The 15,405-nt window shown below is 35.0% G+C and overlaps 1 non-coding gene across 1 annotated transcript; it reads left to right on the plus strand.

The window, feature by feature from the left end:
• Positions 1 to 1,241: 1,241 nt before the first annotated feature.
• On the plus strand, positions 1,242 to 1,348 carry LOC146917569 (small nucleolar RNA R71). Its single transcript, XR_015017062.1, has one exon. It is a non-coding gene; the product is annotated as a small nucleolar RNA R71 (small nucleolar RNA).
• The last annotated feature ends 14,057 nt before the right edge of the window (positions 1,349 to 15,405 follow it).

Here is a 15,405-nt window from a genome sequence, read left to right on the forward strand (position 1 = left end):
CTATCCTTTTAAGAAGAGACAAAGGCAGCAAACTAACACTAGCTCCTAAATCACATAATGCTTTGTTTATGGTTTCATTCCCAATTTCACACGGTATGGCAAAGCTACCTGGATCTCTAAGCTTAGGGGGTGCTTCTTGGATGATTGCACTAGTTTCCTTAGCCAAGGCTATTGTCTTATTATGCTCTATAGCCCTTTTCTTTGAAAAAATTTCCTTTAAAAACTTGGCATATAGAGGCATCCTAGACAAAGCTTCAGCAAAGGGAAGTTTAATGCAAATTTTCCTAAGTATGTTAACAAATTTTTCAAACTTACCCTCTAGTTTAAGCTTTTCAGGATTCAAGGGGGATGGAGTTTTGTTTTCTTCAAGTGGTTTTGCTTCTTCTATCACAACTTTATCACCTAAGGGCTTGACATTCTCTTTCCCAATGTTTTTAACCTTAGCAAAAGTTTCACCTAACTTACTACCCCTAAAAGATATGACATTAACTTGGGCTTTGGGATTGGCTTCGGTTTGACCAGGAAAGACTCCCGGTGTTTGGGAAGAGGTAGCCACTTGTTGGGATATTTGAGCGATTTGAGTTTCAAGCATTTTAGAGTGAGTAGCAATAGAATCAACCTTGGTATTGAGCTTGGAAAGAGAATCATTCAGAAATCCAGTTTGGTTTTTAAGTTCTTGAAGTTGTTTGTTTTGGTTGGCAATAGAATTTTCCAACAAAATTTCCAAATTGGATTTCTGAGTGAATCTTTGGTTGTTTGCATAACCGGGTGGTGCTACTTGTCCATAGGGATTTTGGTTTTTATAAAAAATTTGATTTTGTCTCATCCCTTGGTTGTATTGAGCATAATTCATTTGCTCAACATCGTTAATAGCACTACCCAGTTGGCAATCAACACCAGCATGACCAGTTATACCACATATTTCACAAGAAGGAGTAGAAGCAGAATTGATAGCACTAACATTGAGTTTTTCAAGTTTTTCAGTTAGTGTATCAATTTTAGCAGCAAGGTGGTCATAGTTAGAGACTTCGTGTATACCTGCCTCCCTTTTAGAGGGTGAAGAACTAGAGATGGCTCTCTCGTCGGTCCATTTGTAATGATTCTGAGCCATGTCTTCAATTAGGGCATACGCCCCCGTGTAGTTCTTGTTCATAAGTGCTCCACCTGCAGCTGCATCAACAGACATCTTAGTGGTATAAGACAAGCCATTATAAAAAGTGTGGACTATAAGCCACTTCTCTAGGCCATGGTGGGGACAAAGTCTTAGCATTTCTTTGAAACGCTCCCACGCATCATAGAGAGACTCCCCATCTTTTTGGTTGAACCGCGTGATTTGGTCTCTAAGTTTAGCGGTTTTAGATGGTGGAAAGAAACGGGCAAGGAATGCTTGCCTCATCTGATCCCATGAAGTAATGGAACCGACTTCGAGGGAATGGAACCAAGCGCTAGCTCTATCCCTTAAGGAAAAGGGAAAGAGATGAAGTCTTACGGCTTCTTGGTTCTCCTTCATGGTTCTGCTAATTCGTAGGAAAACAGAGATGTGAAGATTGGGATCCTCAGTGGGGGATCCCGAGAATTGGTTTTGCTGCACCAAGTTAAGTAGGGCAGGCTTAATTTCAAAATTGTCATCCTCAACCGTTGGGTACACAATAACAGCTTGTGGCTCAGCCGTAGACGGCGTTGCATACTCTTTGAGAGTGCGATTGGCCATGGCGGTGTTATTTTGTGCCGCTCTCCTCCTTCTATGTAAGAACCTTTCGATCTCGGGTATGAATACCGCTCGATTTCTAGTTCTTCGCATAAAAGGATGAGAACCCAAGAAGTTAACGATAACAGAAAAATAAAAAGTTAAAAATAAAAAGAAAAGAGAAAGAAGAGAGAATTCTAATCACTAAGGAAAAGCTAATTAAATTAGTTAACTCCCCGGCAACGGCGCCAAAAACTTGATAGGGCCAAACCGCAAGTGCACGGCCTATCGAAGTAATAGTAGTAAGTAGAGTTATCGTTCCGCTAGGGAGTTGTTCAACTTAATTAACTTTTAGTGAATGATTAGAGGAGAGAAAGTTAATGAAAGAGAGTTTGATTGCTGAAGGTAAAAACAATAATAATAAAGGGCCTTAGGATCATTGGTTCATCATAATGACTAATCCTTCACTAGACAAAACCTAAACATCTAATTTCATGATTTACACACTAATTTCTAAAGACCAGTTTCCCTTAGCCCCTCACCTTTCCGATGAAAGTCCGGTGAGAGTTTACTTCTAGCAACCAAGCTTATTTCACTGACATGATTACTAGAAGATGCATAGAGGATTGAAACTACTCTTTGTCTCAATTGTTGCAAAGACTATTTCACTGCTTTGCAACTATTGTCTAGATTCACTTGTTCCAACATCAAGACTCCGCTCTCGCTTTATGAATTGATGTTTGGGATGATGGATTAACGATTATCAAACCCTCCGCTTTCGCTTCCACAGTTTGATAATTGTTAATCCACGTTAAGACGGTGAATCTAGATTAGAAATTAGGGTTACATAGAAATTAGGGTTTAGACATGTTTTGTTTAGGATTGAGTCATTAGACTCCCCAATAATCCCAAGACGAAGAAGTCTACTCACTCATGTTCATCGTAGACATAGGGGAAGAAGAGAGAAAATAACAGTTAAGTAAATTGCGAAGAAAGTAAAAGGGAAAATAAAGACTTTTATTAAAATAGCAATTGAAATAAACAAAGTAAAGCATGATTGTTTATGGTGGAGAGCTACTCTATTTATAGCTTTACAATCGACTTAGAAACTAAGCAACTAAAAGGATAAAACAGTAAAGCTGCAACAGGGTAACTTGGGCCCGAAGAAAAAGCAGCAAAAGAGACTCCTGGAGGTGGCACGGCCGTGCCACATGTTGGCACTGGCCGTGCCAAGCTTCTGACTTGGTGAGAACATATTTTTGTCCCGTATCTTCGTATTCTTGCGCTGTATTTGCTCCAGTCCTCTTTCTTTTGCTCCAAGACACCTTCCACCATATATTTATTCCTAAAATAAAATAAAACATAATTTGAAGTAAAATATTCTAAACTAAAATAAAATGCAATAAAATAAAATCAAATCTAAAATAAAACTAAACTAAATAAGGCAATAAATAATACTATCTATGACTCATCAAACGCCCAAATTGAAAGTGTCTAGAATACTCAATAAGTGCGTTAAAGTTGATATTGGATACATTAATTATACAATACAGAAACGACATCAGTCGTGAGTTAAGATACAAGCCAACATGAGTCTTATGTTACATTATTTTTCACAAGATAGTCGAACGAAGTTTATCTACAAAGTTCATTACAACACATCTCAATAATATAACATAGGCATCAATAAGAAGACACAACGTTGGTTCCACGTAAGCACGTTCAATCCAAAGCTTTTTCTTTACCTTTTCCTCGAGAAACCTGTGAACCTGAACAAATAAGGAGTGGGATGAGACATAATGCCTCAGTGAGTTCTATCTATACCCTAGGCTATAGGTAACCTCAGGGACAACCTATGGTTACCTCGTGTCTAAAATACAACCTGACGGTTGATTATACGTGTGTGGATATGCATGCCTAGACGGTAGTGCTTTCGTATGTAACAGGCTTAACTATCATCTTACATGCCAAGGCGATCAAGGGGAAACTAAGATCTCTATACCATGATACACAAATATATCAAGGCCAAAGCTAACATTCATGACACGTCTCTATACCGAACGAATAGGAAAACCTAAACCCGTCGTCAGAAATCTTCATAGTTTGCTCAAGTCTAACATCGTAACATACATAATCGCATTCATTAAGTTAGAGGTTAGCGTTGAACAAATCATTATCTGAATTCAAGTTTTACGGAAAGCCCCGGGGTGGAGTAAACCCGAGCACAATCCCTAACTAAACGATGAAAACCTATCTAAGGTAACGGTACTCCCTCTATGTCGTACGGGCCCCTCATGCGAAGCTTATCCAGTTTCACCTATTGGAAACCCCGTGACGTTCAACCTAAAGTGAATCACAAGCGGCACGACAACTACATCTTTATTATACTTTCTTAGTGAATAGATTAAACGAATCATATCACAACTCATCATACCTATATTCTAATATGATGTTCTATTCTCGACAAGCTATGTCGAGGCTCTATGTTTCCTCCCTTGCCTATTTCATCTCTAACCCATCATGATTCGAGTACAATTCTCTTATACCATTCTTGATAATTATGCTAAGTTTGCCATGATTTTCAATTCAAGAATCGTTTGATGTTATGTGCATTGCCTAGATGTAGTTTTAGGGTTATAAGGTTATAAAACGATGAAAGAAAAGCCTCGAAATGCATCATTGACCCTACAAAGAGCCAACAATCCAAAAAGCATGCTGGCAAAACAGAGGGTTTCGCTATTAGCGACCCTGTAGCGAGTTTCTTCGGGTTTGTGGTGCTGATTTTGCAATTTTTGACCCAAAACTCATCCTAATGGTTCCTGTAATGCACCATAACAACCAGCAACATATAAAAAAATACTAAACCTATTCCATGGCAAATTTAACAAGTAATCATCAAGAATTGGCTTAGAGTACCAAAAATAAAACTAGCAAAATTTGGCACAAAACATAACTTCCTCACTAAGAAATCTCAAATCAAAGGAAGGTTAACTAACTAGGAACTCACCTTATACCAAAAGAAGTTTTACACAAGTATTCCTAAGCTCAAACCAAAACCCTAAAGATGAAGAGATCAAAAGAAAATAGCTTGCTCCATGAATACTAAGTTGTTTCCTTCAATAGTTTATCATTCCTTTCATGTTTGCTTGCTTGCTTGGAAAGAAAACATTAGTTGATGATGGTTAGGGGAAGATGGGAACCGATTTTCTAGAGAGGGAAGAGAGCAAAGTTTGAAGCAAAACCTAGAGAGAGAAAGTTGCAAGACAAATGAATATTTTGGGGTCTAAATCCCTTAAATACTCTTCACGCTCAATTTCCAGAATTGTCCCTAATCTTCGACGCGTGCATTTAATCGTTAACAGGTATTATTTCACAACATAAAAGAACGGGGTATTACAAAATTAGAAGCTAACAGGCGTCTACAATCATTGATTACTGCGCTAAAATTAGAGGCGCCACTTTTACTGCCATAAAGACTATCTACCACAGTTTTGGAATCAAGCTCAAAGTCAACAATACCTAGCTACAGATCGCGAATGTAACACCCCATTTTCCCAACGTAAAAATTTCATAATAAATTATCAGAGTGATTCACATAAACGGAATGCTACATCTCTTTATTCATAAAATCTTAACAAAATAGATAATTTATCCTTCAAAGATCATTCAACATAAGTATTTAAAAACTTTGCAGCGGAATTAGTTCAACATCATAAAAATAGTCTTTGGCACCAAGGTCTCATCATAAAAGTCTCATAAATCTTAGTTCAATAATAATTCTTAAACTTAAAAAAAAATACGTAAAGGAACAGAAAATAGTATTAAAATCCCCATCCCGTTACGTATCAGAGCACCTAAGGACACACTTGTGAGGAGTCCACTCATGATCACGCCTATTCTTGATTACCTGCAAGTTACCCATACGAAGAGCAACATTTTCAAGCAGAAGGGGTGAGATTTCTCAAACAATAATATTAAGCTCATAAATCATAAATTACATTTAACAATATAAACATCTTATAATTTAACAATTACAATCCAATACATAGACATCATCATTTCATCTTAGCAATATATCATCATATAGCAGTCACAATCATCGTCACATATCATCTTACTAAAAGGCATCACAAAGTAATTCGTTAAAACATCACAACTTAACAACTTGACTTGACAATGCATCTAGACTCGACTATGCAACTCTTAACGTCTTAAACCATCTTGAATCATCATGAAAATGCAAATGCATGTGGTACCAATCTAGGGCATAAGCCCTCGTCGCTTATGAGCATAAATATACTCCTAGGGCATAAGCCCTCGTCGCTATTGAGAAAAAGCTCCTAGGGCATGAGCCCTCGTCTCTGGTTGAGCAAAAGCTTCAACGTCGTGGTTGAGCAAAAGCTCCATCGTCGTGGTTGAGCAAAAGCTCCAGGGCATGAGCCCTCATCTTTAAATGAGTATGCATGGACTCAACATCTTACGCCTTAGAAACTTCATGAACATCTATGACATCTTAACATTTTACAACATAACATCTTAACAACTTGATGACTTCATAACGACTCGATGACTTAACAAACTCTTTGACTTAGACTGACATTTACATCTTAAATAAGATCAACATCAACATATGCAGCACTTATAAAGTCACATCATATCAACATCATAACATAACAGTATCAAATGATAGCAATAGCATCTTAAGCATCACATCAACATAAGCATCATAATAACACATAATGCATATACGATTATATATATCATCAGTAACAACATTAAATCATCTATATGGAGCGCATAGCTCATCTAAAACACATTTAAAAATAGTAGACAAGGTTTTCATCATAACTTCCATCTTAAAAGCACCTTAAAATAGAATATATCACTTTAGATAAAATAGTAGTAGTTCTATAATTAACAGGTATGTACGTACACAGTATACCAACGTTAATAAGGGATAGCATGGAGTAATGAATAATTATCATCAGAAGCCACAATTAAAATTACTAGGTAAAAAGGTACATATCTCATAAACTATATGTAATGGGGTCCTTCCATGATCGTACTAACAATTAGCCATTTAGTCTAAAATATAAATAATAAATCAAAGAGTTTATCACAACTGTAACTCATAGTATAGCAAGGCAGTAAGTCGAAGAGCCTTTATACATATACATATATAATAGAAGCTGTGACTCGGCATATTTAAATAATTCAGAACAATAGGAAGAAGCTTAAAGAACATATACACGATTAATTTATAACCCATCAACTGAAACAGTAATTCGACATCTCATAAACCTGACAATTAAATTTCATAACACCTCAATTTGATAGTGTTAGGTTTTCATCAAATTAATCATTCAAATAAACTGTAGTTCTTTTCATAATCAATATACCACGGAAGGGTTAAAGGGTGTGATTACTCACGGATTATCTAAGGTCTGTACACAATTTCTACATCAATCTAACAACTTCTCATCATATAATCATCAATTCTCTCTCAGAACCCTAATTTCTCATAATCTCACAACTCATCCTAAAACATGTTAGATGCAAATTCAGAATTACAGACTTAATATTACCGAATGATAGTCTCACCCTTACCTTAGATTGTTTTTCTGAAATCAAAAGCAGCGTTCTTCGTTCCTAGGGTTCTCTCTGAGTTCTCCTCTTCTCTTCTCTTCTCTCTTGTTCACCTCTTTTCCAAAAAGCGGTTTTAACGTAAAAACACTTTCTAACCTAAGCTTCCTTATTTATAATATCAATCACTCTTCATAATTTAGGCCCAATAACTTATTATTCTTTCAATTCTAACCTCTAATTCTACTTACACTAATAATTCTCATATTCTAATAAATAATAGAATAATGCCACATAATAAAATACTAACACCTCATATATATAAATAAATCACATAAATAGATTCTAACTTAATAAAAATATATAAATAAAAGGAGGGCGTTACAACTCTCCCCAACTTAAAAGAATTTCGTCCTCGAAATTCAAAGCACGAGAAAAAAATAAATTTAGTTATTGCTTCTTCAAACAAAACACAAAACCACATCAAAGTTAGTCAGTTAAACATGATCACGTAATAAAACATAACTACTAACTAGAAAACATGACGACACGACACACGACTCATCTATTTGGCCGGACGGACCGACCTGCTCTGATACCAATTGTAACACCCCGTTTTCCCAACGTAAAAATTTCATAATAAATTATCAGAGTGATTCACATAAACGGAATGCTACATCTCTTTATTCATAAAATCTTAACAAAATAGATAATTTATCCTTCAAAGATCATTCAACATAAGTATTTAAAAACTTTGCAGCGGAATTAGTTCAACATCATAAAAATAGTCTTTGGCACCAAGGCCTCATCATAAAAGTCTCATAAATCTTAGTTCAATAATAATTCTTAAACTTAAAAAAAAATACGTAAAGGAACAGAAAATAGTATTAAAATCCCCATCCCGTTACGTATCAGAGCACCTAAGGACACACTTGTGAGGAGTCCACTCATGATCACGCCTATTCTTGATTACCTGCAAGTTACCCATACGAAGAGCAACATTTTCAAGCAGAAGGGGTGAGATTTCTCAAACAATAATATTAAGCTCATAAATCATAAATTACATTTAACAATATAAACATCTTATAATTTAACAATTACAATCCAATACATAGACATCATCATTTCATCTTAGCAATATATCATCATATAGCAATCACAATCATCGTCACATATCATCTTACTAAAAGGCATCACAAAGTAATTCGTTAAAACATCACAACTTAACAACTTGACTTGACAATGCATCTAGACTCGACTATGCAACTCTTAACGTCTTAAACCATCTTGAATCATCATGAAAATGCAAATGCATGTGGTACCAATCTAGGGCATAAGCCCTCGTCGCTTATGAGCATAAATATACTCCTAGGGCATAAGCCCTCGTCGCTATTGAGAAAAAGCTCCTAGGGCATGAGCCCTCGTCTCTGGTTGAGCAAAAGCTCCATCGTCGTGGTTGAGCAAAAGCTCCATCGTCGTGGTTGAGCAAAAGCTCCAAGGCATGAGCCCTCATCTTTAAATGAGTATGCATGGACTCAACATCTTACGTCTTAGAAACTTCATGAACATCTATGACATCTTAACATTTGACAACATAACATGTTAACAACTTGATGACTTCATAACGACTCGACGACTTAACAAACTCTTTGACTTAGACTGACATTTACATCTTAAATAAGATCAACATCAACATATGCAGCACTTATAAAGTCACATCATATTAACATCATAACATAACAGTATCAAATGATAGCAATAGCATCTTAAGCATCACATCAACATAAGCATCATAATAACACATAATGCATATACGATTATATATATCATCAGTAACAACATTAAATCATCTATATGGAGCGCATAGCTCATCTAAAACACATTTAAAAATAGTAGACAAGGTTTTCATCATAACTTCCATCTTAAAAGCACCTTAAAATAGAATATATCACTTTAGATAAAATAGTAGTAGTTCTATAATTAACAGGTATGTACGTACACAGTATACCAACGTTAATAAGGGATAGCATGGAGTAATGAATAATTATCATCAGAAGCCACAATTAAAATTACTAGGTAAAAAGGTACATATCTCATAAACTATATGTAATGGGGTCCTTCCATGATCGTACTAACAATTAGCCATTTAGTCTAAAATATAAATAATAAATCAAAGAGTTTATCACAACTGTAACTCATAGTATAGCAAGGCAGTAAGTCGAAGAGCCTTTATACATATACATATATAATAGAAGCTGTGACTCGGCATATTTAAATAATTCAGAACAATAGGAAGAAGCTTAAAGAACATATACACGATTAATTTATAACCCATCAACTGAAACAGTAATTCGACATCTCATAAACCTGACAATTAAATTTCATAACACCTCAATTTGATAGTGTTAGGTTTTCATCAAATTAATCATTCAAATAAACTGTAGTTCTTTTCATAATCAAACCCGTCGTCATATTTAAATAATTCAGAACAATAGGAAGAAGCTTAAAGAACATATACACGATTAATTTATAACCCATCAACTGAAACAGTAATTCGACATCTCATAAACCTGACAATTAAATTTCATAACACCTCAATTTGATAGTGTTAGGTTTTCATCAAATTAATCATTCAAATAAACGTCTCTATACCGAACGAATAGGAAAACCTAAACCCGTCGTCAGAAATCTTCATAGTTTGCTCAAGTCTAACATCGTAACATACATAATCGCATTCATTAAGTTAGAGGTTAGCGTTGAACAAATCATTATCTGAATTCAAGTTTTACGGAAAGCCCCGGGGTGGAGTAAACCCGAGCACAATCCCTAACTAAACGATGAAAACCTATCTAAGGTAACGGTACTCCCTCTATGTCGTACGGGCCCCTCATGCGAAGCTTATCCAGTTTCACCTATTGGAAACCCCGTGACGTTCAACCTAAAGTGAATCACAAGCGGCACGACAACTACATCTTTATTATACTTTCTTAGTGAATAGATTAAACGAATCATATCACAACTCATCATACCTATATTCTAATATGATGTTCTATTCTCGACAAGCTATGCCGAGGCTCTATGTTTCCTCCCTTGCCTATTTCATCTCTAACCCATCATGATTCGAGTACAATTCTCTTATACCATTCTTGATAATTATGCTAAGTTTGCCATGATTTTCAATTCAAGAATCGTTTGATGTTATGTGCATTGCCTAGATGTAGTTTTAGGGTTATAAGGTTATAAAACGATGAAAGAAAAGCCTCGAAATGCATCATTGACCCTACAAAGAGCCAACAATCCAAAAAGCATGCTGGCAAAACAGAGGGTTTCGCTATTAGCGACCCTGTAGCGAGTTTCTTCGGGTTTGTGGTGCTGATTTTGCAATTTTTGACCCAAAACTCATCCTAATGGTTCCTGTAATGCACCATAACAACCAGCAACATATAAAAAAATACTAAACCTATTCCATGGCAAATTTAACAAGTAATCATCAAGAATTGGCTTAGAGTACCAAAAATAAAACTAGCAAAATTTGGCACAAAACATAACTTCCTCACTAAGAAATCTCAAATCAAAGGAAGGTTAACTAACTAGGAACTCACCTTATACCAAAAGAAGTTTTACACAAGTATTCCTAAGCTCAAACCAAAACCCTAAAGATGAAGAGATCAAAAGAAAATAGCTTGCTCCATGAATACTAAGTTGTTTCCTTCAATAGTTTATCATTCCTTTCATGTTTGCTTGCTTGCTTGGAAAGAAAACATTAGTTGATGATGGTTAGGGGAAGATGGGAACCGATTTTCTAGAGAGGGAAGAGAGCAAAGTTTGAAGCAAAACCTAGAGAGAGAAAGTTGCAAGACAAATGAATATTTTGGGGTCTAAATCCCTTAAATACTCTTCACGCTCAATTTCCAGAATTGTCCCTAATCTTCGACGCGTGCATTTAATCGTTAACAGGTATTATTTCACAACATAAAAGAACGGGGTATTACAAAATTAGAAGCTAACAGGCGTCTACAATCATTGATTACTGCGCTAAAATTAGAGGCGCCACTTTTACTGCCATAAAGACTATCTACCACAGTTTTGGAATCAAGCTCAAAGTCAACAATACCTAGCTACAGATCGCGAATGTAACACCCCATTTTCCCAACGTAAAAATTTCATAATAAATTATCAGAGTGATTCACATAAACGGAATGCTACATCTCTTTATTCATAAAATCTTAACAAAATAGATAATTTATCCTTCAAAGATCATTCAACATAAGTATTTAAAAACTTTGCAGCGGAATTAGTTCAACATCATAAAAATAGTCTTTGGCACCAAGGTCTCATCATAAAAGTCTCATAAATCTTAGTTCAATAATAATTCTTAAACTTAAAAAAAAATACGTAAAGGAACAGAAAATAGTATTAAAATCCCCATCCCGTTACGTATCAGAGCACCTAAGGACACACTTGTGAGGAGTCCACTCATGATCACGCCTATTCTTGATTACCTGCAAGTTACCCATACGAAGAGCAACATTTTCAAGCAGAAGGGGTGAGATTTCTCAAACAATAATATTAAGCTCATAAATCATAAATTACATTTAACAATATAAACATCTTATAATTTAACAATTACAATCCAATACATAGACATCATCATTTCATCTTAGCAATATATCATCATATAGCAGTCACAATCATCGTCACATATCATCTTACTAAAAGGCATCACAAAGTAATTCGTTAAAACATCACAACTTAACAACTTGACTTGACAATGCATCTAGACTCGACTATGCAACTCTTAACGTCTTAAACCATCTTGAATCATCATGAAAATGCAAATGCATGTGGTACCAATCTAGGGCATAAGCCCTCGTCGCTTATGAGCATAAATATACTCCTAGGGCATAAGCCCTCGTCGCTATTGAGAAAAAGCTCCTAGGGCATGAGCCCTCGTCTCTGGTTGAGCAAAAGCTTCAACGTCGTGGTTGAGCAAAAGCTCCATCGTCGTGGTTGAGCAAAAGCTCCAGGGCATGAGCCCTCATCTTTAAATGAGTATGCATGGACTCAACATCTTACGCCTTAGAAACTTCATGAACATCTATGACATCTTAACATTTTACAACATAACATCTTAACAACTTGATGACTTCATAACGACTCGATGACTTAACAAACTCTTTGACTTAGACTGACATTTACATCTTAAATAAGATCAACATCAACATATGCAGCACTTATAAAGTCACATCATATCAACATCATAACATAACAGTATCAAATGATAGCAATAGCATCTTAAGCATCACATCAACATAAGCATCATAATAACACATAATGCATATACGATTATATATATCATCAGTAACAACATTAAATCATCTATATGGAGCGCATAGCTCATCTAAAACACATTTAAAAATAGTAGACAAGGTTTTCATCATAACTTCCATCTTAAAAGCACCTTAAAATAGAATATATCACTTTAGATAAAATAGTAGTAGTTCTATAATTAACAGGTATGTACGTACACAGTATACCAACGTTAATAAGGGATAGCATGGAGTAATGAATAATTATCATCAGAAGCCACAATTAAAATTACTAGGTAAAAAGGTACATATCTCATAAACTATATGTAATGGGGTCCTTCCATGATCGTACTAACAATTAGCCATTTAGTCTAAAATATAAATAATAAATCAAAGAGTTTATCACAACTGTAACTCATAGTATAGCAAGGCAGTAAGTCGAAGAGCCTTTATACATATACATATATAATAGAAGCTGTGACTCGGCATATTTAAATAATTCAGAACAATAGGAAGAAGCTTAAAGAACATATACACGATTAATTTATAACCCATCAACTGAAACAGTAATTCGACATCTCATAAACCTGACAATTAAATTTCATAACACCTCAATTTGATAGTGTTAGGTTTTCATCAAATTAATCATTCAAATAAACTGTAGTTCTTTTCATAATCAATATACCACGGAAGGGTTAAAGGGTGTGATTACTCACGGATTATCTAAGGTCTGTACACAATTTCTACATCAATCTAACAACTTCTCATCATATAATCATCAATTCTCTCTCAGAACCCTAATTTCTCATAATCTCACAACTCATCCTAAAACATGTTAGATGCAAATTCAGAATTACAGACTTAATATTACCGAATGATAGTCTCACCCTTACCTTAGATTGTTTTTCTGAAATCAAAAGCAGCGTTCTTCGTTCCTAGGGTTCTCTCTGAGTTCTCCTCTTCTCTTCTCTTCTCTCTTGTTCACCTCTTTTCCAAAAAGCGGTTTTAACGTAAAAACACTTTCTAACCTAAGCTTCCTTATTTATAATATCAATCACTCTTCATAATTTAGGCCCAATAACTTATTATTCTTTCAATTCTAACCTCTAATTCTACTTACACTAATAATTCTCATATTCTAATAAATAATAGAATAATGCCACATAATAAAATACTAACACCTCATATATATAAATAAATCACATAAATAGATTCTAACTTAATAAAAATATATAAATAAAAGGAGGGCGTTACAACTCTCCCCAACTTAAAAGAATTTCGTCCTCGAAATTCAAAGCACGAGAAAAAAGTAAATTTAGTTATTGCTTCTTCAAACAAAACACAAAACCACATCAAAGTTAGTCAGTTAAACATGATCACGTAATAAAACATAACTACTAACTAGAAAACATGACGACACGACACACGACTCATCTATTTGGCCGGACGGACCGACCTGCTCTGATACCAATTGTAACACCCCGTTTTCCCAACGTAAAAATTTCATAATAAATTATCAGAGTGATTCACATAAACGGAATGCTACATCTCTTTATTCATAAAATCTTAACAAAATAGATAATTTATCCTTCAAAGATCATTCAACATAAGTATTTAAAAACTTTGCAGCGGAATTAGTTCAACATCATAAAAATAGTCTTTGGCACCAAGGCCTCATCATAAAAGTCTCATAAATCTTAGTTCAATAATAATTCTTAAACTTAAAAAAAAATACGTAAAGGAACAGAAAATAGTATTAAAATCCCCATCCCGTTACGTATCAGAGCACCTAAGGACACACTTGTGAGGAGTCCACTCATGATCACGCCTATTCTTGATTACCTGCAAGTTACCCATACGAAGAGCAACATTTTCAAGCAGAAGGGGTGAGATTTCTCAAACAATAATATTAAGCTCATAAATCATAAATTACATTTAACAATATAAACATCTTATAATTTAACAATTACAATCCAATACATAGACATCATCATTTCATCTTAGCAATATATCATCATATAGCAATCACAATCATCGTCACATATCATCTTACTAAAAGGCATCACAAAGTAATTCGTTAAAACATCACAACTTAACAACTTGACTTGACAATGCATCTAGACTCGACTATGCAACTCTTAACGTCTTAAACCATCTTGAATCATCATGAAAATGCAAATGCATGTGGTACCAATCTAGGGCATAAGCCCTCGTCGCTTATGAGCATAAATATACTCCTAGGGCATAAGCCCTCGTCGCTATTGAGAAAAAGCTCCTAGGGCATGAGCCCTCGTCTCTGGTTGAGCAAAAGCTCCATCGTCGTGGTTGAGCAAAAGCTCCATCGTCGTGGTTGAGCAAAAGCTCCAAGGCATGAGCCCTCATCTTTAAATGAGTATGCATGGACTCAACATCTTACGTCTTAGAAACTTCATGAACATCTATGACATCTTAACATTTGACAACATAACATGTTAACAACTTGATGACTTCATAACGACTCGACGACTTAACAAACTCTTTGACTTAGACTGACATTTACATCTTAAATAAGATCAACATCAACATATGCAGCACTTATAAAGTCACATCATATTAACATCATAACATAACAGTATCAAATGATAGCAATAGCATCTTAAGCATCACATCAACATAAGCATCATAATAACACATAATGCATATACGATTATATATATCATCAGTAACAACATTAAATCATCTATATGGAGCGCATAGCTCATCTAAAACACATTTAAAAATAGTAGACAAGGTTTTCATCATAACTTCCATCTTAAAAGCACCTTAAAATAGAATATATCACTTTAG

Source organism: Medicago sativa, chromosome 6 (genome assembly GCF_051527215.1).
Source record: "Medicago sativa cultivar Bolivia chromosome 6, Bolivia_mono, whole genome shotgun sequence".
Lineage (NCBI taxonomy): Eukaryota > Viridiplantae > Streptophyta > Magnoliopsida > Fabales > Fabaceae > Medicago > Medicago sativa.